The following is a 26421-nucleotide window of genomic DNA, read 5'->3' as shown; positions in this document are numbered from 1 at the left end:
TTTCGAAAGTGATAGAATTCAAATCGTCGCGTGTTGATCAAGTATCTTCATTTGCCGCTTTGTTTGAATACTTTGTTTCCTTATTTGAATCTTGAGTTCTGAATTCTTTTGAACTACTTACTGGTTCAAGTTTTTTTCGTGTATCAGGAAGCAATGGGGTCTGAGGAGGATGATGAAACCTTTGTGCGAAGGAATAAGTTGTTGCAAGAAGCAATCACCAAACAAGTGATGGAAGCGATGGTGAAGTTGCTGGAAGAGAAGTATGATCAGAGACCAATGATGGGCAAGGACAAGCATCTGGCCAGAGACGTGAGCAAAGAAGAAACAGACAAGGTCAGCGTGAGCATGCTGGATCAGAAGAGACTGATAACTTCTATGAGAGAAGTAGCCATAGCTCCGGTTCCAGACATAGCAGTAGAAGATCTCGACATGATCATGAGGGCCGAAGGCATAGACGCAATGAGCTATCAGGATTGAAGCTTAAGATCCCTCCTTTCCATGGTAAAGCTGATCCAGATGCCTATCTTGAGTGGGAGAAGAAGATCGAACTCGTTTTCAACTGTCAGCATTACTCAGAGACTAAGAAGATTCAAGTAGCTGCTACCGAGTTCAATGATTATGCATTGAGCTGGTGGGATCAGTTGGTTACAAACAAGAGGCGCAATGGTGAATTCCCATTGAAACATGGGCAGAGATGAAAGCTGTGATGCGCAAGAGGTTTGTACCAAGTCATTATCACCGTGATCTTCATCAAAAGCTGAGACTGCTCACACAAGGATCAAAGTCTGTAGAGGAATACTTTCAAGAGATGGAGTTGCTTATGCTAAGAGCTTGTGTATCTGAGGACAGTGAAGCTACTATGGCACGTTTTCTTGGTGGACTCAACCGTGAGATACAAGATAGAGTGGAGATGCAACATTACTTGGAGATAGAGGAGATGCTACACAAAGCTATCTTGGTGGAGCAGCAAGTTAAGAGAAGAAGTTATGCGCGTGGCAGCTATGGTTCCAGTAGATACCAGACCTCTAAGGAAGATAAACCGAGCTATCAAAAGGAGAGCAAGCCACAGCCAAAAGAAGAATCCAAGTCTAGTAGCATCTACAACAAAGATAAGGGTAAAGTGGAAGCTACAAGCTCGCGTGCAAGAGATGTGAAGTGTTTTAAGTGCCAAGGGCGTGGGCACTATGCTAATGAATGCACCAACAAACGTGTGATGATCCTTCATGCCAATGGAGAATATGAATCTGCTGATGATGAGACAGAGGCCGAAGAAGATCACAGTTCAGAAGAGGAGTATGTTGCCAACCCGGTTGCTGGAAGGTTGCTAGTTGCTAGAAGAACCTTGAGTCTTCAAAGCAAGACCGAAGAGATGGAGCAAAGAGAGAATCTCTTCTATACTAGATGTCTAGTGCAAGGAAAGGTCTGTAGTCTTATTGTGGATGGAGGCAGTTGTGTCAACGTTGCGAGTGAGACTATGGTTAAAAAGTTGGGTTTGAGGGTCCAGAAGCATCCTAAACCATATAGGCTCCAATGGCTCAATGAAGAGGGCGAGATGAGAGTATCTACTCAGGTTATGGTTCCCTTAGCCATTGGTAAATATGAAGATGAGATTCTTTGTGATGTGTTGCCTATGGAAGCTGGACACATTCTCCTTGGAAGGCCGTGGCAATCAGATAGACGTGTGATACATGATGGGTATGCCAACAAGCACACTTTTGAGTTTAAAGGGAGAAAGACAGTTCTTGTGCCTATGACTCCTAAGGAAGTTCAGGTTGATCAGCTCCAACTACAAAAGAAGAAAGAGATTGATCTTCCCGCTGAATCAACAAAGCAACTAAACTTCTATGCCAAGTCTGGTGATGTTAAAAGATCTCTCTGCTCTAACCTTCCTATTCTTTTGTTTATCTATAAGGAATCACTCTTGACTACTACTAATATTGCACCGGAGTATCCGAGTGAGGTGTCAGCTCTTTTACAGGAATTTGAAGATGTATTTCCTGAAGATAATCCAATTGGTTTGCCACCTATTCGTGGGATTGAGCATCAGATTGACTTTGTACCAGGAGCTACTCTTCCCAACAGACCAGCATACAGGACTAATCCGGTGGAAACCAAGGAGCTACAAAGACAGGTTGAGGAACTAATGGAGAAAGGCCATATCCGTGAGAGTATGAGCCCATGTGCTGTGCCCGTGCTCCTTGTGCCTAAGAAAGATGGGAGCTGGCGCATGTGTGTTGATTGTAGAGCAATCAACAACATAACAGTGAAGTATCGCCACCCTATTCCTAGATTAGATGATATGCTTGATGAATTGCATGGTTCTAGTGTCTTTTCTAAGATAGATTTGAAGAGTGGATATCATCAAATTAGAATGAAAGAGGGAGATGAGTGGAAAACAGCCTTTAAGACTAAGCATGGGTTGTATGAGTGGTTAGTCATGCCTTTTGGATTAACCAATGCTCCTAGTACTTTTATGAGATTGATGAACCATGTGCTTAGATCCTTCATAGGCTTGTTTGTGGTAGTATACTTTGACGATATCCTTGTCTACTCTAAGAGTTTAGAAGAGCATATAAAACATCTTAGGACTGTTCTTGATGTCTTGAGGAAAGAAAAGCTATTTGCTAATCTTAAGAAATGCACTTTCTGTACGGATAACTTGGTCTTTTTAGGCTTTGTTGTGAGTGCAGATGGAGTAAAGGTAGATCAGGAGAAGGTGAGAGCAATTCAAGAATGGCCGATTCCTAAAACCATAAGTGAAGTACGAAGCTTCCATGGATTAGCTGGCTTCTACCGACGGTTTGTGAAAGACTTTAGCACCATAGCAGCTCCATTGACTGAGGTGATCAAGAAAGAAGTTGGATTCAAATGGGGAGAAGCACAAGAACTTGCCTTTCAATGCCTAAAAGAGAAGCTTACTAATGCCCCTCTTCTTATACTTCCTGATTTCAATAAAACTTTTGAAATTGAATGTGATGCCTCAGGAATTGGAATTGGTGCTGTTCTTATGCAGGAAAAGAGACCCATAGCTTATTTCAGTGAGAAGCTTGGAGGCGCCACTCTCAACTATGCAACTTATGATAAGGAATTGTATGCCTTGGTGAGAGCTTTGCAGACTTGGCAGCATTACTTGTGGCCCAAGGAGTTTGTGATACACACGGATCATGAGTCTCTCAAGTACTTGAAAGGACAGAACAAGCTCAGCAAGAGACACGCAAGATGGGTAGAATTCATAGAAACCTTTCCTTATGTCATCAAGTACAAACAAGGTAAAGAAAATATAGTTGCTGATGCACTATCTCGAAGGTATGTTCTCTTAAACACTCTTGATGCTAAGCTGTTAGGTTTTGAGCAGATTAAAGAAATGTATGAATCTGATCCAGATTTTAAAGAAGCTTATAACTCTTGTGAGAAATTTGCTGCTGGACATTATTTTAGACATGATGGATTCCTCTTTTATGATAATAGACTGTGTGTGCCTAATTGCTCTTTGAGAGATTTGTTTGTTAGGGAATCACATGGAGGGAGTCTCATGGGTCACTTTGGTATTGCAAAGACTCTTAAAACCTTGCAGGATCATTTCTTTTGGCCTCGGATGAAAAGTGATGTGGAGAAACTATGTGAGAGATGTGCAACTTGCAAGCAAGCTAAGTCTAAGGTTCAGTCTCACGGTTTGTATACTCCTCTCCCTATTCCTTATCATCCTTGGAATGACATATCTATGGATTTCATTGTTGGATTGCCTAGAACTAGGACTGGGAAGGATTCTATCTTTGTTGTTGTTGACAGGTTCTCAAAAATGGCACATTTCATAGCATGTCACAAAACTGATGATGCATTGCATGTAGCTAATCTGTTCTTTAAGGAGATTGTGCGTTTACATGGCATGCCTAGGACCATAGTTTCTGATAGAGATACTAAGTTTCTTAGTTATTTTTGGAAAACTCTTTGGTCTAAGCTAGGCACTAAGTTGTTGTTCTCCACTACTTGTCATCCGCAAACTGATGGACAGACTGAAGTAGTTAATAGAACTCTAGGAACACTCTTGCGTGCATTCATTAAAAAGAATCTGAAATCTTGGGAAGACTATCTGCCACATTGTGAATTTGCATATAATCATGCTGTGCATTCTGCTTCTAAGTTTTCACCCTTTGAAATTGTTTATGGGTTCAATCCCACCTCTCCTTTGGATTTAATTCCTTTACCTGAGTGTGAAAGGGTCAGTTTGGATGGCAAAAAGAAGGCAGAGATGGTGAAACAACTCCACGAGCAAGCTAGGCTCAACATTGAAGAGAAAACTAAGCAGTATGTCAAGCATGCCAACAAAGGAAGGCGTGAGATGGTCTTTAAGGAGGGTGATAAAGTTTGGGTTCATTTGAGAAAAGAGAGGTTTCCTAATGAGAGGAAGTCAAAGCTTATGCCAAGAATTGATGGACCTTTTGAGATCACAAAGAAGATCAGCAACAATGCCTACAAGATTGATCTCCAAGGTAAGTATGATGTGAGTAATAGCTTCAATGTTACTGACTTGATCCCTTTTATTGCAGATGAACCTGATTTGAGGTCAAATCCTTTTCAAGAGGGAGGGGATGATATGATCATGGACCAGCCAGCTGATGGAGATAGAGATGGAGATGAACCAGCTGAAGAAGATGAGGTCTTAACCATTCCTAAAGGTCCCATGACTCGAGCCAGAGCTAGGAAACTCAAAGAAGCTATTGGAGGACTAATCAGGAAGTCCTTGGAGCAAGAAGAATGTCTTGGAGGAAGCTTGATACTTCAAGATACGCTTATCACCATTCAAGCCATCTTACCATCAAGTTGAGTATCATCTAGGCTAGCAAGCTATGTGTGCTCTTTTCCTATCATTGTTTTTGTCCCATTGGGTTTTGCAATGATAGGTTTTTAACGAGGCCATAGTCTTGCTATCTTATCACCTAGTTGATACTCTCGGACCAAACCACATGAAGAACCTTATGCTATCTTTATTTCTAAGTATTTATGTCTTTCATTTTCGAAAACTCTATCTAAGTTATGTCTTTATTTCTACATTAATTGGAGGAGCCTGTTCCTTTAATTTCGAAATGCTTGGAGCCTGTTCCAAGCCTTTCACTATATATATGTGTAACTCGGCAACCCTAGCATCTATCAAGTTTTCTTTCACTTAAACCTTTGTGTTTTCTTCTCCCTTGCTTTCACGAGTTAAGAGAGTGTCTGGTGTGTAGTATCCAGTCTGTTGGTGTGTAATATCCAACGCCCAAGGGCTTTAGAAAGGTGTGTCATATCCGATCTAAGTCTAGGAGTATCAAGGAGCCTTTCCGCAGCCTCTTGTGTCACCATTCGATCCACAACCTTGATAAACTCGAGTCTTTGATTCGTTTATGCAAGGATCTATCCAAACCATCCAGAGAAGGGTCCTAGGATCTCATTAAAAAAGAGTGGAGACTCCATGGTTAAGGGGCTCAGCTCCTGGGAGTAAGATCAATGAGTCCAAGCCTGGATAGTATGGACTCCATTGTATTCAATCTCGCTGCCTTGGTAAACACATCTGCAAGCTGATCTTCACTTCTTGTATAACATGGCAGAATCACTCCTAGGATAATCATCTGCCTCACCTTATGACAATCCACCTCTATGTGCTTTGTTCTCTCATGAAACACTGAGTTGGAGGCAATGTGGATAGCTGCTTGATTGTCACAATGCATAGTCATAGGAGCACTCTGCTCAATCTCTAGATGCTTCAAGATCCCCTTGATCCACACCAACTCGTTTGTCAGCTTCAACAGGGCTCTATACTCAGCTTCAGCACTTGAACAAGAGATAACCTTCTGCTTCTTACTCTTCCAAGTAACCAAGTTCCCTCCAATGAATGTACAATATCCAGTAGTTGATCTCCTGTCCACTCTATCTCCTGCCCAATCAGCATCACAATACCCAACCACTTCTGTACTGCCATTACAGCCCATCCAAACTCCTTGTCCAGCCGTTCCACTCAAATACCTCATTATCCTATCAACCATCTTCCAGTGATGGACCTTTGGCGCCTGCATATGTTGACTCACTTGATTCACAGCAAAGCATATATCTGGCCTGGTAATAGTCAAGTAGATCAGCTTGCCAACCATCTTCCTATACAACTTAGCATCCTCAAACAACTGGTTCTCTTCAACCTCCCCCTCACGTAAGACCTTATACCCCTCTTCAAGAGGTGTCTTGGCTACCTTTCCTCCAAGTACATCAGTCACCTTCACATATCCATTGTATACTTCCTTTGACACATAAACAAACCCTCCTTGGATCTGCATATCTCAATCCCCAGAATACTTCATCTCTCCCAAGTCTTTGATATCAAACACAGACTTGAGGAACTCTTTAGTGGCTTTAATCCCAGCCTTATCACTCCCTGTGATAATCAAATCATCCACATATACCAGTATCACAATGATCCCTGATGGAGTAACCAAAGTGAAGAGTGTATGATCCAGTTCAGACTTCCTGAATCCTCTCCCATTGAGAGTTGTACTCAGCTTCCTGTACCAAGCTCTAGGAGACTGCTTCAGCCCATATATTGCCTTCTTCAATCTCAAAACATTTCCTGGTTTTACTAGATGCTCAAGACCAGGAGGAGGAAGCATGTATACCTCATCTTCTAGCTCACCTTGTAAGAAAGCATTTTTCACATCCATCTGCCACAAATCCCACTCCAAGTTTGTTGCAATGGACAACACAATCCGAACTGTGTGCAGCTTAGCTACTGGTGCAAAGGTATCAATGTAATCCTCTCCATAGGTTTGTGTAAATCCTCTTGCAACCAATCTGGTCTTCTTCCTATCAATCTGTCCATTTGCTAGATACTTGATTGTGAAGATCCATCTACTAGATACAGCCTTCTTTCCCTTAGGCAGCTCACTCTCATACCATGTATCATTCTTGATCATAGCACCTGCTTCAGCTCCCACTGATTCTTTCCATTCCTTGTCTAACATAGCTTCTTCATAAGTCCTTGGTACATAACTCTCATCCAGACTAATCATAAATGCATAATGCTCCTCTGGAAACTCAGCGAAGGAACACACGGCTTGAGAAGGATGCTCCACAGCCTGGGCATTGTAGTACCTCTCGTGTTTACCCAGTTGGAAGGATCCCTCTTTATCCTTGTGCTCCTCCTCAAAGCTTGAACCTGATCTTCAGTTTGCACACTAGCCGGCGGCTCCACTTGCTCTTCTTCTGAACTGGCCGGTCCAACTTGTTCTTCTCCACTAGACTGAACCTCATCTACTTCTCCACTAGACTGAACATTGTTCTCAACTTCTTGTGATGTATCTTGATCATGAAGGTCTGAATCCTCTTGGTTTTGCTCTTGCTCACCAGATTCAGTTCCATTCCCCCTCTCATGATCAAGAGGAGTTGTTCTTCCAGCTCCACCAGTCTGATTGGAAGGCTCTCTCCTTCCGGGTTCCTGATCCTGGGATATCCCTATCCGAGCTTCTCCAACAACACTCTCAGTATTGTTGCCTTATCAGATGGAGCTTGAGACAAATCCTTCAGATTTTCCCACTCCTTTTCTTCATAATAGCCCTTAGTTTCAACAAACTTCACTTCTCTAGATACCATCACCCTCCTTGCTTCAGGATCATAGCACTTGTACCCCTTTTGAGTGATAGAGTAACCAATGAACATAGCCTTAGTACTCTTTGCCTCCAGCTTGTTTCTCTGCTCTCCTGGAACCATGACATAGCACACACACCCAAAGACACGTATGTTAACTTGAAGAGAAGAAGTGGAGAAGCAAAAGTGATGAGTTGAGTTGGTGCTTGTGCAAAGACATGGCAAGATCTTCAGAGATTGTATGTTAAGGCTTTGGGAGAGTCTTAAGGCTTCAGAAGTGGTCTGATGAGTGTGCAAAGATAGGGTTAAGTCCAGTAGGGACTTAGACACCATTTAGAGAAGATTTGGGTCAGACAGTAACTCCAAAGTTACCACAGTAACTTTGGAGAGTTACCACAGTAAGATTGGAGAAGTTTGGGCAAGATGGTGTAAAAGTGAATAGTGAATCACTAGTCACTATTTAGGTTGACTATTCACTATTTGGGTCACTATTCAGGATGTGAAGAGTGTGCATAGTATATGGATAAGGCACCAAGGTTTGAATCTAGTCAAAGGGAATCAAGAAGATGCTTTGTGGAGGCAAACAACCAATGGGAGCTTCCTTGTGTGTGATTGGCTAGTTCTGGTCTTGGACAGGCTGTCTCTTGCTGTAAAGAGAAGGGAGCCACGACCATGAACCTGGACAGATGCATGTGAAGATTAGGAGGAGCCTAAGGAGAGCCAATCACAAGCAAGGAGCCAGCTTACCTTAGTTTGAATTAAAGTGAGCCAGCTTAGCTTATCCAATCAGCACACATCACTCAGATTACAACAAGACCAACTCATCCTCACCATCCATTCCCCTTAAGTTATTTCTATCCATTAGATATAGGTTTATGAGTTTGCAAGAGTGTAAAACCTATATAAAGACCCTTATGGGCGTGTCTAGCTCTCTTAAGAGAGTATGGGGGTTTTCCCCATCTCCTTCATAATTATTAAAGTGTGTTCTTGATCAGATTCCCTTAATCTACCCCTTTCTTAGTCTCTAATCTCTTAATCTCTCAAAGTCTCTTTGTTTCTGATTCAAGTTCATACTAGTTTCATCAGACCTCTTATTCAACTAGTTCAAGACCTTATCTTTGCCTCTAATGGCTTCTCATACACATACACAGCCAGAGCTCTCAAATCTCATATGGTATCAGAGCCAGGTTCATCAGAACCTGAGCTGAGCTTCCGCACATCCACAGCTCTCATCTCAGCTCAAACCAAACCCTTGAAGACATTACCAGCCGAGTTCAGTTCTTGAAGAAGAAAGAAGCTTGAAGCATGGAGTGTTCTCCTTATCTCTCAACCGTGCCTGTCTTTACCTGATGGAGAGTAATGAGATCCTAGGATGATGCTCTGGAACAGATGGGATAATCCTTGCAGAAACGAATCAAAAGACTCAAGTTTCTCAAGGTATGTGGATCGAATGGTGACACAAGAGGCTGCGGAAAGGCTCCTTGATACTCCTAGGCAATAGATTGGATATGACACACCAAACTAGAGCCCTTAGTCTCTGGATATTACACACCAGAAGTTGGATATTACACACCAACACTCAATCAACTCGACAAGCAAGAAGAAAAGAGAAAACAAAGGTTTTTTTGATAAAAAGATGGATCCTGATACAAGGGGCCACGACCAGAATATAAAGGAGAAGCCTTGTACATGCACAAGGTCTTGAAAATACAAGGAAAATAAAGACAAGGCTCCCTTGGAAACACAACAAAGACTAGAGTTTTCGAAAACTAAATAACATAAAAGCATAGCTTAAAATATAAGATAAGGTCTTCATGTGGACAGACCAAGATCAATCATCTAGGAGATAGGAGAAGTAGACTTGTGGCCTCGTTAAAAACCTTCCTTTGGAAAACCCAGTGGGACAAAACCAAAGGTTAGGAAAAGAGCACACACAAGCTACTTGCCTAGATGATGATCAGCTTGAAGGTGGAGTAGCTTGAATGATGGTTAAGGTGTCTTGGATGATCAAGCTTCGGCCAAGACTAATGTATTCTTCTTGTTTCCAAATGTCTTCAAGGTTGCATCCTCAGCTACAAGCTCTTCAGGTTCAGGTTCATGCTTCCAGTCCTTGGTGCTTTCCATGATCATATCATCCCCTCCCACTTCAAAAAGATTTGTCCTCAAATCTGTGTTACCTGCAATAGAAGGGACCAAGTCAGTAACATCAGAGTTTATAATCAGATTACACTTACCTTGCAAGCCTCTTTGATAGGCATTGTCGCTGACTGGTTCTATTAGGTAGAAGGGACTGATCCATTTGGCTTTCCTCACTCCTGAGGCATTACTTAAACCTGATACTTTGAAACAAGACAAGTTAACACAAGCAAAATCATCATAGAGCAAGATTCTTATCCCAAAGTTATATTTTCTCGGTTTTGGCTTGTATGTTGCATCTGGAGGTGCTTCTTTGATGAGGATGAAGCAAGTGACGTCCTGATGTCTCTCCTGGCTTAGATCAGGCGGCTTGAAACGTTTGTCTTCCTCACGCTTGTTCTTTGTCTTTGCATGCTTCAAAGCTTCCATATAATCTGCACATGACTCTTTTGACAAAAACAAGTGCATCATATCTGTGTAATCAATAAAAGAACTCTTGAAAACATGATTGGTTACCTTAGCATGCTCACCTGGTCGCCATATATAGGATTGAGATGTTCTATACTCAGAAAAATTCAAACAAAGCAAACACAGAATCACCCGTCTTGTAGAACCCATAACTCTTTCATTTGAGAAGCTTTGGTCATGATTCCAGTTCGACGTGAGACCCTGATGAGTGTAGTTTCCATTGCAGTTGAGTTTGTTGCTTAATTCCTTCTGGTTGCTGAGATATGATCCTCGGACTGCTCCTATGTCAAAGTTGACGGCTAGACAGCTTCCAAGATTTGATTGTTGCATCTCCAGCTTAGCCAAGGACTCATCAGTATAGCCCCTCTTTTTACCTGTACACTTCTCAGCTCTTTTTGGACAAGTCAAGTGTGTTATCATATCAAAGGAAGTATTGTAGACCCAAATATCATTAAGGTTCAAGTTCACACATTCAGAATCAGTGATATCTAGTTTCAATTGTGCAGCAGGTTTATCAAAGAAAGTGTTATACACTAGAATATCATCAAAGAACCAACCTACATGTTTAGAATCATTATCAAGCTCAAACTCAGAGAACTTTGCAGATTTCACAAATTTAAATCTAAAATCAGATTGATGCAATTTCGGTTCCTGCAACTTCTTAGGTTCATTCAATTCATAAGCAGAAACAAAAGAATTATCAAGGATCAGTTTATGCACATGGAAGTTCGTAACAAAACTTCTTTCTTCAGTTCTAACAAATGAATCACAAGGTTTCAAACAGAAATCAGATTGTTTCAATTCAAGCTCTAAAACCTTTTCAAAATGATCAAAACTTTTGCCATGTTTCAGAAAATGATCAAAACTCAGAATATGACCAGAAATGTTATTATTTTGATTTTGAAAACGTTTTTGATCAAAGATGATTTCTGGTTTAAGTTCTTTAAAAGATTTAAACATGTTATCAAAAACAGATTTTGAAACACAAAAATCTTTTACTTTATCAAGACCAAAACGTTTTATGTCTTCAGTACTCACTTTAACAAACATTCTAGGCACAGAAGCAACCATATTAAACTCCTTACAGTGCTCTTGCAGATCATAAGACAAAGATTCATGAGCTGATTCTGTCTGCAAGTTTTTCTGTTGTTCCTCTTGTGTTGTACTCTCTGGTTCTTTTTCTGCTGAGTCTTCTTTTGCAACCTGTGACACTGAAACAATTCTACTCGGTTGCACCGGTTTAAGACAAGTTAGCTCATCACAAGAATTATTGAAATTCAATTCAGATTGAGGTAAGAAAAGAGAACACTCTTGTTCTGTCTCAGATTTTTCCTTTTGCATAGATGTTTCGGTTTGGACTTCTTGAATTGTTGCAGCTGAGTCTGATCCTGCATTTTTGAGTTCTGAGACAGTAGTAACTGGTTCCTGGTGCTTTGTTTCAGTGGATGGACGTGGTGTGTAGGTCCTTTTGACTTGCTTCTCAACATCCATTATTACTTGTAACAACTCCTTCTTATCCTTTTCACTGAACCATGAACGTTTAACGGTTTTCTCTTTGATGTAACAGGTTACTGCCTTGCTAGATGTGACTTCCTTCATTGGAGATTTCAGAGAAGTGTGGCCTTTGGATGCATACTTCTTCCTTAGTAGGAACTTCAGATCTTCCCAAGTGGTGATAGCTGGTTCCTTGTAGTACCTGCGATCATCTTCTTCTTGCAGCAACCATTTATAAATGTTTCCTTTGAGCTGAGACATTACATAAGCCAAGGCATCTCTCTTCAGGATTTTGTTGTAGCACAGCCACTTCTCCATTGTTCTTTCCCACTTCAAATAATCACCTTTCCCTGTAAAAACATAAAGTTGAGACTTAGTGACAATTTGATTGTAAGAAGAATGAATATTTGATTTAGGAGTGCGAGAAGCTTGATGAGGTCTGCTCAAAGTGTGGGCTGGCTGTTTGTAAGACTGTTGTTCACGTCCTGCTTCCTCTTCCTTATACCACTTATGCTTGCTTGATTCGTTTGGAACAGAATCTGGTGGTCTAGGCTCAAGCTTTTGTTTGTCCATTCTCATTTTATTTTGCTGCCTAAGATCATCAGTTTGCTGCAGAAACTTTTGTCTAAGCTCCTTTCGAAATTCACCCATGTTGGTATCCAACATCTGCTGCATTTGAGCATTCATAGATTTAAGTAACAGCCTTTCTTCCTTAGTGAGTTTTCCTTTCTGATCTCCTGCCATTGTACCTGAGACAGAAAACAACACACAGCAGTAACAAGTTCTACAGAGAAAACAAAAACCAATATGCAAAACCAGAAACGGATTCAAATTGAAGCTTAAAACCTTAGACAATTCTCAGAACAAATTAAAAACTCAACCAATGATTTAAAACAGATCAAAACTAATCTGAACAGAACTGATAAATCACAAACCTAACAGATCAGATTGATTTCGAAACAGAACAGAGAGAATTTGATTTCAGGTTCACTTTCAAGTCTAGTACATCAAGTTTAATCAAAACAGAGTAGATCAAGACAGAAACAATTCGAAATTTCAGAAACAGAAACATATTGATCAAGTAAATCAGAAAACTTTCTCAGCAAGGTATATGAAGAGTTTTTAACACAAAAACGAAATCAGATAACCTTAATCTATCAGATTTCGACAGCCACAACACATATCTATCAGTTTCTAGCATGAATCTGAAGAGACAAATCGAAAATCATAGAGAAATCAACACACTTCCCTTCCAGAGTTGCTCTGATACCACTTAATGAGATCCTAGGATGATGCTCTGGAACAGATGGGATAATCCTTGCAGAAACGAATCAAAAGACTCAAGTTTCTCAAGGTATGTGGATCGAATGGTGACACAAGAGGCTGCGGAAAGGCTCCTTGATACTCCTAGGCAATAGATTGGATATGACACACCAAACTAGAGCCCTTAGTCTCTGGATATTACACACCAGAAGTTGGATATTACACACCAACACTCAATCAACTCGACAAGCAAGAAGAAAAGAGAAAACAAAGGTTTTTTTGATAAAAAGATGGATCCTGATACAAGGGGCCACGACCAGAATATAAAGGAGAAGCCTTGTACATGCACAAGGTCTCGAAAATACAAGGAAAATAAAGACAAGGCTCCCTTGGAAACACAACAAAGACTAGAGTTTTTCGAAAACTAAATAACATAAAAGCATAGCTTAAAATATAAGATAAGGTCTTCATGTGGACAGACCAAGATCAATCATCTAGGAGATAGGAGAAGTAGACTTGTGGCCTCGTTAAAAACCTTCCTTTGGAAAACCCAGTGGGACAAAACCAAAGGTTAGGAAAAGAGCACACACAAGCTACTTGCCTAGATGATGATCAGCTTGAAGGTGGAGTAGCTTGAATGATGGTTAAGGTGTCTTGGATGATCAAGCTTCGGCCAAGACTAATGTATTCTTCTTGTTTCCAAATGTTCTTCAAGGTTGCATCCTCAGCTACAAGCTCTTCAGGTTCAGGTTCATGCTTCCAGTCCTTGGTGCTTTCCATGATCATATCATCAGGTTCATGCTTCCAGTCCTTGGTGCTTTCCATGATCATATCAGAGAGTGTCTCTTTGGAAGCAGAGGAGGATGGAGAGGCGTCATGAACCTCAAGCCAAAGCTCCTTGTCCAAGAGCTTATCACATCCGGATACAAGAAAGATGAAGCTAAGAGAAGCCGGTTTGAAGTATGAAGAAAGGAGGGGTCTTTGGGTGTGAGAAACAAGAAGGAGGCCATGGACTGAAGGAGAAGGAGTTGGGTGACGACCTAGACTCTTGAATCCAACCATATCATGGCCAGATTGCCTTTGGAGGCTTAAGGAACCAACCTGGTTCCTTGTGTAAGCGATTCTTAAAACCTTCTTGATAATGAGCTTGTGTTGTGTTATTGCCTGGTTAGTGTGATGTGTATTGATTGAAAAACCTGAGGATAATGTGTGATTGCTAAATATAATTAGTTGAATCTGTCCCAGGATGCTTTAAAGGCTTGTTTAGTGTTTAAAGAGTAAAATGCTTGCTTCTGTTAAGTAATGAGTTTGCTAAATGTGAAATGATATTGTTTGAAGCTCATGAACTGAAAACAGATTGAAAGTAATGCATTGTCTGATGATAAGTGATGATAGTAATGCTTAGCCTAAGTTATAAATGAATGTGTGATGGATTGTATTGTTGCATTCATTGAATTAAAATTGATTAAGGCTAGTGCATACTGTCAAATGGTTGTCTTACATTGAAGCATTAGATTCATGTCTAAATGCTGAGTAAAGAAGCTTTAAAAATTGCTTAAGTAGCTTGTATTGAATCTGTTAGGATCATGCTAGTGCTTAGAGAGTTTGCTTGCAAAGATTAGAACTTGAAAATGTCTAGTTTAATCTGTTGCATTGCTTAAAGACATTGGTGTTCAAACTTGATGATGCATCAAGGGTTGACCCAATGCACTTGTGTCTTATCTTTGCTGGAGTTTGAGTGATGTTTCAGGTTCACAAGAGGTGTTCTTGGTTCACCATCCATCCGAGTTGGAAGAGGAAGACTTTGCCCATTGTGTGGAGCAATGGAGAGTTGAGAAAGAAGTGGTGATGCGCCACTGGTGTGAAGTCTCACTGAAGCTCACTTGCAAGCTTGGACCTATACTCAATCCAAGCTTGAGGAGGGGAGTTTAGTGAGCTTCCAAGCGATCCAAGAAGTCCATTGCAACCATCTGAAGAAGGAGCCATCCGGGCTTAGGCTGTGGCGAGTCTATTCAAGAGAGTACTCAAACTAAGACAGAGTACTCTTGGCTGTGAGAAGATGAAGGCAACTCTATCAAGGCGGCTTCTAGTGTGAAGTGATTGGAGAGATAGCTGAAGCTTCCACAAGCATTCCATGAAGATGGCAAGATCAGAAGAGAAGCGGCCATGGTGTGTGTGTGAGGATCATGAAGCAATCCATTCAAGCTTGTTCCTGTGAGAGTCTCAAGCTTGAGGGGAGTGTTGAAGCTTACATGATCCAAGAGAGCTTGGTGGTTATTCTAGAAGAGGAAGCAACCTGTTGAGAAGTATGATGAAGGATGAAGAAGCAATATCCAAGGCGGCTTCAAGTGTTGAGGTGACTGGAGAGTGGCTGAAGCATCCTCATGTAGCTCAAGCAACAAGGTGGCGACTCTATAAGAAGAAGAAGCAGCCAAGACTCAGTAAGAGAAGTTGTATCTCCAAGAAGAGGCTGATCTGGTGTGTCCGAGCACTTCAACCTAACAAGAGGTTAGGTGAAAGGGGGAGAGACCAAGATTAGGCAGTAAGGAGAGTACAAGGCGTGGGATGATTGTAGAGGCCATGATCCAGAGTCTTTGTGTCCCTTACATTGTTGGTAAGGCACAAAGACTCACTGGCCAATCCCTAGGTCTTGGAGACTTTACTCTTTTTCCCTCATCAAGGTTTTGTCCCAAAGGGTTTTCCTTGGTGAGGTTTTTAATGAGGAAGTTCTTCAAGGTTCCAAGCTTGACTTAGGATCAGCTAGAGTCAAGCTTGAGGGGGAGTGTTAACTTGAAGAGAAGAAGTGGAGAAGCAAAAGTGATGAGTTGAGTTGGTGCTTGTGCAAAGACATGGCAAGATCTTCAGAGATTGTATGTTAAGGCTTTGGGAGAGTCTTAAGGCTTCAGAAGTGGTCTGATGAGTGTGCAAAGATAGGGTTAAGTCCAGTAGGGACTTAGACACCATTTAGAGAAGATTTGGGTCAGACAGTAACTTTGGAGAGTTACCACAGTAAGATTAGAGAAGTTTGGGCAAGATGGTGTAAAAGTGAATAGTGAATCACTAGTCACTATTCAGGTTGACTATTCACTATTTGGGTCACTATTCAGGATGTGAAGAGTGTGCATAGTATATGGATAAGGCACCAAGGTTTGAATCTAGTCAAAGGGAATCAAGAAGATGCTTTGTGGAGGCAAACAACCAATGGGAGCTTCCTTGTGTGTGATTGGCTAGTTCTGGTCTTGGACAGGCTGTCTCTTGCTGTAAAGAGAAGGGAGCCACGACCATGAACCTGGACAGATGCATGGGAAGATTAGGAGGAGCCTAAGGAGAGCCAATCACAAGCAAGGAGCCAGCTTGCCTTAGTTTGAATTAAAGTGAGCCAGCTTAGCTTATCCAATCAGCACACATCACTCAGATTACAACAAGACCAACTCATCCTCACCATCCATTCCCCTTAAGTTATTTCTATCCATTAGATATAGGTTTATGAGTTTGCAAGAGTGTAAAACCTATATAAAGACCCTTATGGGCGTGTCTAGCTCTCTTAAGAGAGTATGGGGGTTTTCCCCATCTCCTTCATAATTATTAAAGTGTGTTCTTGATCAGATTCCCTTAATCTACCCCTTTCTTAGTCTCTAATCTCTTAATCTCTCAAAGTCTCTTTGTTTCTGATTCAAGTTCATACTAGTTTCATCAGACCTCTTATTCAACTAGTTCAAGACCTTATCTTTGCCTCTAATGGCTTCTCATACACATACACAGCCAGAGCTCTCAAATCTCATAACGTAGGTGATCAATGACAGGTTTGCTCTTGTTCAAAACTTCAAATGGAGACAGATTCTTCAATATCTTGGTTGGAACCCGGTTGATGAGATAGCAAGCAGTCTGCACAGCATCACTCCAAAAACGTTTTGGGACATTTGCATGAAACATCATCGATCTAGCAACCTCCATCAAGTGCCTGTTCTTCCTCTCAGCTACACCATTTTGATGTGGTGTATAAGGGCAGCTAGTCTGATGCACAATCTCATGCTTGGCTAGATGACTCTTGAAGGCATTGCTGATGTATTCACCTCCATTATCTGATCTCAGTACCTTCACAGTAGCATTGTATTGATTAGATACATATGCTTGGAAGTTCATAAATGCTTCTAGCACCCTATCTTTAGATGGAAGCAATGTAAGCCAAGTATACTTAGACTTCTCATCAATGAATGTCACAAAGTACTTCTGGCTATCTCTAGACAAACAAGGAGCCGTCCACACATCTGAATGAACTAGATCAAAGCAATGCTCATAAGTAGTTTCTGATGTTGGAAAAACAGTCCTACAATGCTTTCCTAATATGCATGCTTCACACTCCAAGTGATTAAATGACATATTAGGAATTATCAATTCAATAGCACGAGTATGAGGATGTCCCAATCTAGCATGCCAAGTAATACTATCAATCTTCTCATAAGTACTACTCAAACACATAGAATCAAAGGGTTTAGAGATCTTAGCCAATTGGAGCTGGTATAGATTATTCTTGCTGTCTCCTCTCCCAATGACCCTTTCAGTCTTCAAATCTTGGAACTCAACATCATCTGGCCTGAATACTACTTGACAGCCAAGATCAATTGTGGCTTTCCTTACAGATAGTAGATTTGAAGCAAACTGTGGCATGTAGAAGGCATCTGAGTCTTTATCAAATAGCTTGAGCTTTCCAACTCCTTCTATAGGAATCCTATCACCATTAGCTATCATCACACCCCCAGTAGCTTTCTTTACATCACTCATTAAGCTTCTGTCACTAATCATGTGATGACTTGCTCCAGAATCAACAATGATGGGTTTGTTGGATGTGGATGCTTTGGCAGGAGCACCCTGTCTCCGGGTCGTAGCCAAAGCATACACATACTTGACAAACTCATCCCATTCCTCCTTTGTGACACGCTCATCCGCTCCTTTGGTCTCTAGCTTCCTCATAACCCCACTGCTCTCTACAGATTCTCCCATGTAAGCTGAGTAAGAACACTCTCCCATAAGAATCTGTTGTGCTTCTTCTCTGCCCATCTTCATAGTACCATAGCTACCTTGATAACCAGACAGTATGCTTCTCTTCCAACACCTTCCTCTTCTGATCTGAGCCTTAAACCGTCGTCTCAGCCTTCCCTTATAATGAACTCCTATGAAGTTTCTTTGGATTGAACTGGATAGATCCTTGTATAAACGAATCAGAGACTCAAGTTTATCAAGGTGATGGATCGTATGGTGACACAAAGAGTTGCGGAATGACTCCTTGATACTCCTAGATGACTAGCTTGGATATTACACACCAAAATAGACACCCTTAGTTGTTGGATATGACACACCAACGAGATTCACTCAAGACTTGATGAGAAGTAAAGAGAGAACAAAGAAATCTGATAGATTTTGTAGAAAAAAGATTGTCTTTAAAAGAGAGAACGCATACAAGCTTATATAGAGAAGTATGGAACAGGTTCCATATTCTCGAGATCATTAAAGGGAACAGGCTCCCTTGGAACTACAACAAAGACTAAAGACTTATTCAAATTTGAAAAGAGTTTAAAACATGAAATAAAAACCATAGTTTAAAAATAACATAAGGTGGAACCATGATACATCATCTAAGGTTTATGTAAGTAACTTGTGGCCTCATTAAAAACCTGCCTTTGGAAAACCCAATGGGACAAAACCAAAGGTTAGGAAAAGAGCACACAGAAGCACTTGCTTAGATGATGATCAGTTTGAAACCATTGCTTGAATGGTGATAAGAGTGTCTTGATTGATCAAACGTCCATCAAGGCTGTCTTCTTGCTTCCATGAGATCATAAGTAAACTTCCAACAGCTTCTTTGAGTCTTCTAGCTTTGGCACGAGTGATGGGACCTGGTGGAATGACTAAGGCATCCTCTTCTTCCCTTGATTTGTCTTTGAACTCTTCATCTCCATCCTTGTGCTGGTCCATGATCATATCATCCCCTCCCTCTTGAAAAGGATTTGTCCTCAAATCTGGCTCATCTGCAAAATAAGGAATCAAGTCAGTGATATTAAAACTATTGCTCACATCATACCTTCCTTGGAGATCCAGCTTGTAAGCATTGTTGCCGATTTTCTTTATGATCTCAAATGGTCCATCAATCCTTGGCATGAGCTTGGATTTCCTCTCATTAGGAAATCTTTCTTTCCTTAGGTGAATCCAGACTTGATCACCCACTTCAAAGACTCTTTCACGCCTCCCCTTGTTTGCTTGTTTGGCATATTGCTTAGTCTTCTCTTCTATGTTGCGCCTTGCTTGTTCATGAAGCTGTTGTACCTTCTCTGCCTTCTTCTTGCCATCAAGACTAACTCTTTCACACTCAGGTAAAGGTATTAGATCCAAAGGAGAGATGGGATTGAACCCATAAACAATTTCAAATGGAGAAAACTTAGTAGCAGAATGCACAGCATGATTATATGCAAATTCACAATGAGGCAAACAATCTTCCCATGATTTCAAGTTCTTCTTTATGATTGCACGCAAGAGTGTACCAAGAGTTCTATTAACTACTTCAGTCTGACCATCAGTTTGTGGGTGACAAGTAGTAGAAAACAATAGCTTAGTGCCTAGTTTAGACCAAAGAGTTTTCCAAAAGTAGCTTAGAAACTTAGTATCTCTATCAGATACAATAGTCTTAGGCATGCCATGTAAACGCACAATCTCCTTAAAGAACAAGTTAGCTATATGCAATGCATCATCAGTTTTATGACAAGCAATGAAGTGTGCCATCTTAGAAAATCTATCAACTACCACAAAGATTGAATCTTTACCAGTACGAGTTCTAGGCAATCCAACAATGAAGTCCATAGAGATATCATTGCAAGGATGATAAGGGATGGGTAAAGGAGTGTACAAACCATGGTTTTGGACTTTGGACTTAGCTTGTTTACAAGTTGCACACCTTTCACAAAGTCTTTCCACATCTCTTTTCATCCGCGGCCAGTAGAAGTGATCCTGCAAGGTCTTGAGAGTTTTTGCAACACCAAAATGTCCCATGAGGCTTCCTCCATGAGATTCCCTAACAAATAAATCTCTCAAAGAACAATTAGGCACACAAAGTCTATTATCATAGAAAAGAAATCCATCCTGCCTAAAGTAATGTCCAGCAGCAAATTTCTCACAAGACTTGTAAGCATCTTTAAATTCAGGATCATTCTCATACATTACTTTAATCTGCTCAAATCCTAATAGCTTAACATCAAGAGTGTTCTAGAGAACATACCTTCTGGATAGTGCATCAGCAACTATGTTTTCCTTACCTTGTTTATACTTGATGACATAAGGAAATGTCTCAATGAACTCAACCCACCTTGCGTGTCTCTTGCTGAGTTTGTTCTGGCTTTTAAGGTACTTAAGAGACTCATGATCAGTGTGAATGACAAACTCCTTGGGCCATAGGTAATGCTGCCATGTCTGCAAAGCCCTCACCAAAGCATAGAGTTCCTTGTCATAAGTAGCATAGTTGAGAGTTGCTCCTCCAAGTTTTTTCACTGAAATATGCTATGGATCTCTTTTCCTGCATAAGAACAGCACCAATTCCAATTCCAGAGGCATCACATTCGATTTCAAAAGTTTTATTGAAATCAGGAAGTATAAGAAGAGGGGCGTGAGTAAGCTTCTCTTTAAGGCATTGGAAGGCAGTCTCTTGTGCTTCTCCCCACTTGAATCCGACTTCTTTCTTTATCACTTCAGTCAGGGGAGCTGCTATAGTGCTAAAATCTTTAACATACCGCCTGTAGAAACCAGCAAGGCCGTGGAAGCTCCTCACTTCACTTATAGTCTTTTGGAATTGGCCATTCCTTGATTGATTTGATTTTCTCCTGATCCACCTTTACTCCATCTGCACTTACAACAAAACCTAGAAAGACCAAGTTATCCGTTCCAAAAGTACACTTCTTAAGGTTAGCAAAAAGAGATTCCTTTCTAAGCACATCAAGAACAGCTCTAAGATGTCCTATATGATCATTAAAGCTCATACTGTATACCAGGATGTCATCAAAGTATACCACAACAAATATGCCAATGAATGATCTAAGAACATGATTCATTAATCTCATGAATGTACTAGGTGCATTGGTTAATCCAAATGGCATGACTAACCACTCATATAAACCATGTTTAGTTTTGAATGCAGTTTTCCATTCATCTCCTTCTTTCATCCTAATCTGATGGTATCCACTTTTCAAATCAATCTTAGAAAATATGCAAGAACCATGCAATTCATCAAGCATATCATCTAATCTAGGAATAGGATGGTGATACTTTACAGTGATATTGTTGATGGCTCTACAATCAACACACATGCGCCAGCTTCCATCCTTCTTAGGCACAAGAAGTACTGGTACTGCACATGGGCTCATGCTCTCACGGATATGCCCCTTTGCCATCAATTCCTCAACTTGTTTTTGCAGTTCTTTAGTCTCCACGGGATTAGTCCTATAAGCTGGCCTATTTGGAAGTGTAGAACCAGGGACAAAATCAATCTGATGCTCAATCCCTCTAAGAGGTGGAAGACCAATCGGATTATCTTCAGGAAATACATCTTCAAATTCCTGTAAAAGATACTCAATTTCACTCGGATATACCGGTGTTGGGTCAGTAACATTCAAAAGAGACTCTTTAAAGATAAGTAAAAGAATAGATTGATGAGCATTGAGAGTTCTTTTGATATCACCCGAGTTGGCATAGAAACTATGCTGCTTCTTTGAATCAGGTTTGAGGTCTATTTCTTTCTTCTTTTGTAGCTGCAGTTGATCTTGGTGAACCTCCTTTGGTGTTAGAGGAACCAGCACAGTCTTCTTCCCTTTGAACTCAAACGTGTGCTTGTTGGTGTAGCCATCATGTATCACTCGTCTATCTGATTGCCATGGCCGACCAAGAAGGATATGTCCAGCTTCCATAGGCAGTACATCACAGAGAACCTCATCCTCATACCTTCCAATTGCAATGGGAACCGAAACCTGACTAGAAACCCTCATTTCTCCTTCTTCATTCAACCATTGAAGCCGGTAGGGCTTTGGATGTTTCTGTACTTGGAGGCCAAGCTTCTTTACCATAGTTTCACTAGCTACATTCACACAACTTCCTCCATCAATGATAAGACTACAGACCTTTCCTTGCACAAGGCACCGAGTGTAGAATAGATTCTCTCTCTGTTCTTGCTCTTCAGCTTTACTTTGCAAACTCAAAGTTCTTCTAGCCACCAATAGCTTTCCTCTCACGGGTTCTTCTTCATATTCTTCTTCAGTAAGCGCCTTATACTCAGACTCTGAAAGCTCATCCTCAGATTCATACTCTCCATTCTCAAGAAGAATCATGATTCTTTTATTGGTGCACTCATTTGCATAATGGCCTCTACCCTGACACTTAAAGCACTTAACATCTCTAGCTCTTGCACTTGAAACCTCAGCCTTTCCTTTATCCTTACTGTAAATAGGATTTGGCTTTGAATCTTCTTTCAGTTGCGGTTTTCTTTCCTTTTGATAGCTAGACTTTTCTTCTTTAGTTCCCTGAAGTCTGGTGTTGTAACGAGAGTGAGAATGGCCCTTCCTCTTAACTTGTTGCTCAACTAGTATAGCTTTGTGAAGCATCTCCTCTATCTCCACATAGTGCTGCATCTCAACATTATCTTGTATCTCTCGGTTGAGACCTCCTAAGAACCTAGCCATAGTAGCTTCTTTATCTTCAGAAACACGAGCTCTCAGCATCAACAACTCCATGTCTTGATAGTATTCTTCAACAGACCGAGATCCTTGGGTGAGTCTTCTTAACTTCTGGTGCAAGTCGCGATGATAGTGATTTGGCACAAATCTTTTACGCATGAGAGCCTTCATCTCGTGCCATGTTTCAACGGGATACTCTTGGTTAAGTCTCCTGGTAGTCACAAGCTGGTCCCACCAACTCAGCTCATAGTCATGAAACTCAGTTGCTGCTATCTGAATTCTTTGGGCATTGGTGTAGTGCTTACAGTTAAACACCAACTCCATCTTCTTTTCCCATTCCAAGTAAGCATCCGGATCAACTTTGCCATCGAAAGGAGGTATCTTCAGCTTTAAACCAGCAAGATCATCTCTGTAAGTTCTCCTTTCATCATGATCTCTTCTATATCTCCTTCTACTATCTCTAGAAGAGGAACTGCTGCGCGTGGCTCGGTTACGCTCATAGTAGGGGTCTGTTTCTTGTGATTCAGCATGCTCTCTCGGGGTTTCATCACGTCTTTCTCGTCTAGACTCATTGCTATGACCTTGGCCAGTAGCTTGCCTTATCTCTTGCCTTATTTCATCGCGAAGTTCCTTCATACTGCTCTTGATCATATCAGCAACGGTAGTGATCATCGTTTGGTTTAATTGCTCAGTCATCTGATGATGTGATCATGGACCAACTAGCTAATGGAGATGATGAGGATCTGGATAAGCCGACTGATGGAGATGTTCTAGCCTTGCCAAAAGGACCTATGACTCGATCAAGATCAAGGAAGCTCACGCATTTATTGGAGGATTGGTTAAGATGTCATGGAGCAAGAGGAATGTCTTGGTAGAAGCTTGATCAACCAAGACACACTTATCACCATTCAAGCTACTTCACCATCAAGCTGATCATCAACTAAGCAAGCAATCTATGCGTGCTCTTTTTCCCTATCTTTGGTTTTGTCCCAATGGGTTTTCCAAAGATAGGTTTTTAACGAGGCCATAGATTTGCTTCTCAAAACCCTTAGTTGATGATCTCGATCCAACCTTATCCCGGATCAACCTTATGTTATATTATGTATTTCATTTCATGTTTTTGGTTTTCAAACTTGTCACTTGTTTCTATTTCCAAGAGAGCGTGTGCCTTTACTCTCTTGATAGTTTTCGAGAAGCTTGGAGTCTGTTCCAATTTCTCTTATATAAGTGTACTTTGAACCCCTTATCAATAATAAATTATCTTTTATCATAAACCTTTCTTTGTTCTCTCTACTGCTTGTCCGCGAGTTGTTGAGTGTTCTTGGTGGTGTGTAGTATCCAACAACCCAAGAGTGTCTATCTCGGTGTGTCATATCCGATCTAGTCACTTAGGAGTATCAAGGAGCCTTTCCGCAGCCTCTTGTGTCACCAATCGATCCACAACCTTGTAGAGCTTGAGTCTTTGATTCGTTCTAGCAAGGATCTATCCCATACTACCCAGAGAAGCAATCTAGGGACGTATTATGTGGTATCAGAGCATCTCTGTTTAGGGAAGTACTCGTTTCTCTTTTGTTTCGATTTAACCTGTTCATCTTCTTGATCAGTTTTAGATCGATCCGTTTTGTTTCAACTGATCTGTTCTTTGATTCGCAATATCCATTGATTGATCTGTAAACCATTGTTGTTGATTGTGTGATCTAATCGTTTTGTGTCGATCAAATTGTTAAGAAGTTTTGAATTGATAAGATCTAGGTTTCGCGTTTCTAGATCCGATCGATTATCGATTCATATTCTCAATTTGATCTCTTGTTTGAATCTGATTGATTGTGAGATCTGTTTTAAATCACCTATAACAACTAGATCTACTTGTGAGACATCGAAATCTGATTAACAAACCTACCCTGATCGCGTTTCTATTGTGATTTACTTGTTGTCGATTTGAATTCTCGTTACTTGATAATCAAGTTTTCTGATTACCGCCAGTTTATTTCAGTTTAAAATCTCTTGATCATCTACTGATTACGATCAGTTTAATTAGAATTATTTACTGGTTGAGTTTTGCTGTTGATTCTAGGTACCAATGGGGAAAGAATCAGAAGAAGAAGCCGAGCTAGTAAGGAAGATAATGAGATCCTAGGACCCTTCTCTGGATGGTTTGGATAGATCCTTGCATAAACGAATCAAAGACTCGAGTTTATCAAGGTTGTGGATCGAATGGTGACACAAGAGGCTGCGGAAAGGCTCCTTGATACTCCTAGACTTAGATCGGATATGACACACCTTTCTAAAGCCCTTGGGCGTTGGATATTACACACCAACAGACTGGATACTACACACCAGACACTCTCTTAACTCGTGAAAGCAAGGGAGAAGAAAACACAAAGGTTTAAGTGAAAGAAAACTTGATAGATGCTAGGGTTGCCGAGTTACACATATATATAGTGAAAGGCTTGGAACAGGCTCCAAGCATTTCGAAATCAAAGGAACAGGCTCCTCCAATTAATGTAGAAATAAAGACATAACTTAGATAGAGTTTTCGAAAATGAAAGACATAAATACTTAGAAATAAAGATAGCATAAGGTTCTTCATGTGGTTTGGTCCGAGAGTATCAACTAGGTGATAAGATAGCAAGACTATGGCCTCGTTAAAAACCTATCATTGCAAAACCCAATGGGACAAAAACAATGATAGGAAAAGAGCACACATAGCTTGCTAGCCTAGATGATACTCAACTTGATGGTAAGATGGCTTGAATGGTGATAAGCGTATCTTGAAGTATCAAGCTTCCTCCAAGACATTCTTCTTGCTCCAAGGACTTCCTGATTAGTCCTCCAATAGCTTCTTTGAGTTTCCTAGCTCTGGCTCGAGTCATGGGACCTTTAGGAATGGTTAAGACCTCATCTTCTTCAGCTGGTTCATCTCCATCTCTATCTCCATCAGCTGGCTGGTCCATGATCATATCATCCCCTCCCTCTTGAAAAGGATTTGACCTCAAATCAGGTTCATCTGCAATAAAAGGGATCAAGTCAGTAACATTGAAGCTATTACTCACATCATACTTACCTTGGAGATCAATCTTGTAGGCATTGTTGCTGATCTTCTTTGTGATCTCAAAAGGTCCATCAATTCTTGGCATAAGCTTTGACTTCCTCTCATTAGGAAACCTCTCTTTTCTCAAATGAACCCAAACTTTGTCACCCTCTTTAAAGACCATCTCACGCCTTCCTTTGTTGGCATGCTTGACATACTGCTTAGTTTTCTCTTCAATGTTGAGCCTAGCTTGCTCGTGGAGTTGTTTCACCATCTCTGCCTTCTTTTTGCCATCCAAACTGACCCTTTCACACTCAGGTAAAGGAATTAAATCCAAAGGAGAGGTGGGATTGAACCCATAAACAATTTCAAAGGGTGAAAACTTAGAAGCAGAATGCACAGCATGATTATATGCAAATTCACAATGTGGCAGATAGTCTTCCCAAGATTTCAGATTCTTTTTAATGAATGCACGCAAGAGTGTTCCTAGAGTTCTATTAACTACTTCAGTCTGTCCATCAGTTTGCGGATGACAAGTAGTGGAGAACAACAACTTAGTGCCTAGCTTAGACCAAAGAGTTTTCCAAAAATAACTAAGAAACTTAGTATCTCTATCAGAAACTATGGTCCTAGGCATGCCATGTAAACGCACAATCTCCTTAAAGAACAGATTAGCTACATGCAATGCATCATCAGTTTTGTGACATGCTATGA

General features: G+C 40.8%; 1 pseudogene; it reads left to right on the top strand.

The window, feature by feature from the left end:
- The first annotated feature begins 279 nt into the window (after positions 1-279).
- Positions 280-4732, top strand: LOC125604774 (annotated as a pseudogene).
- Positions 4733-26421: the final 21689 nt, after the last annotated feature.

Source organism: Brassica napus, unplaced genomic scaffold (genome assembly GCF_020379485.1).
Source record: "Brassica napus cultivar Da-Ae unplaced genomic scaffold, Da-Ae ScsIHWf_622;HRSCAF=918, whole genome shotgun sequence".
In the NCBI taxonomy this organism is placed as follows: domain Eukaryota; kingdom Viridiplantae; phylum Streptophyta; class Magnoliopsida; order Brassicales; family Brassicaceae; genus Brassica; species Brassica napus.
The sequence above is the reverse complement of the archived record's forward strand: the minus strand, read 5'-3'. Positions and strand labels throughout refer to the sequence as shown.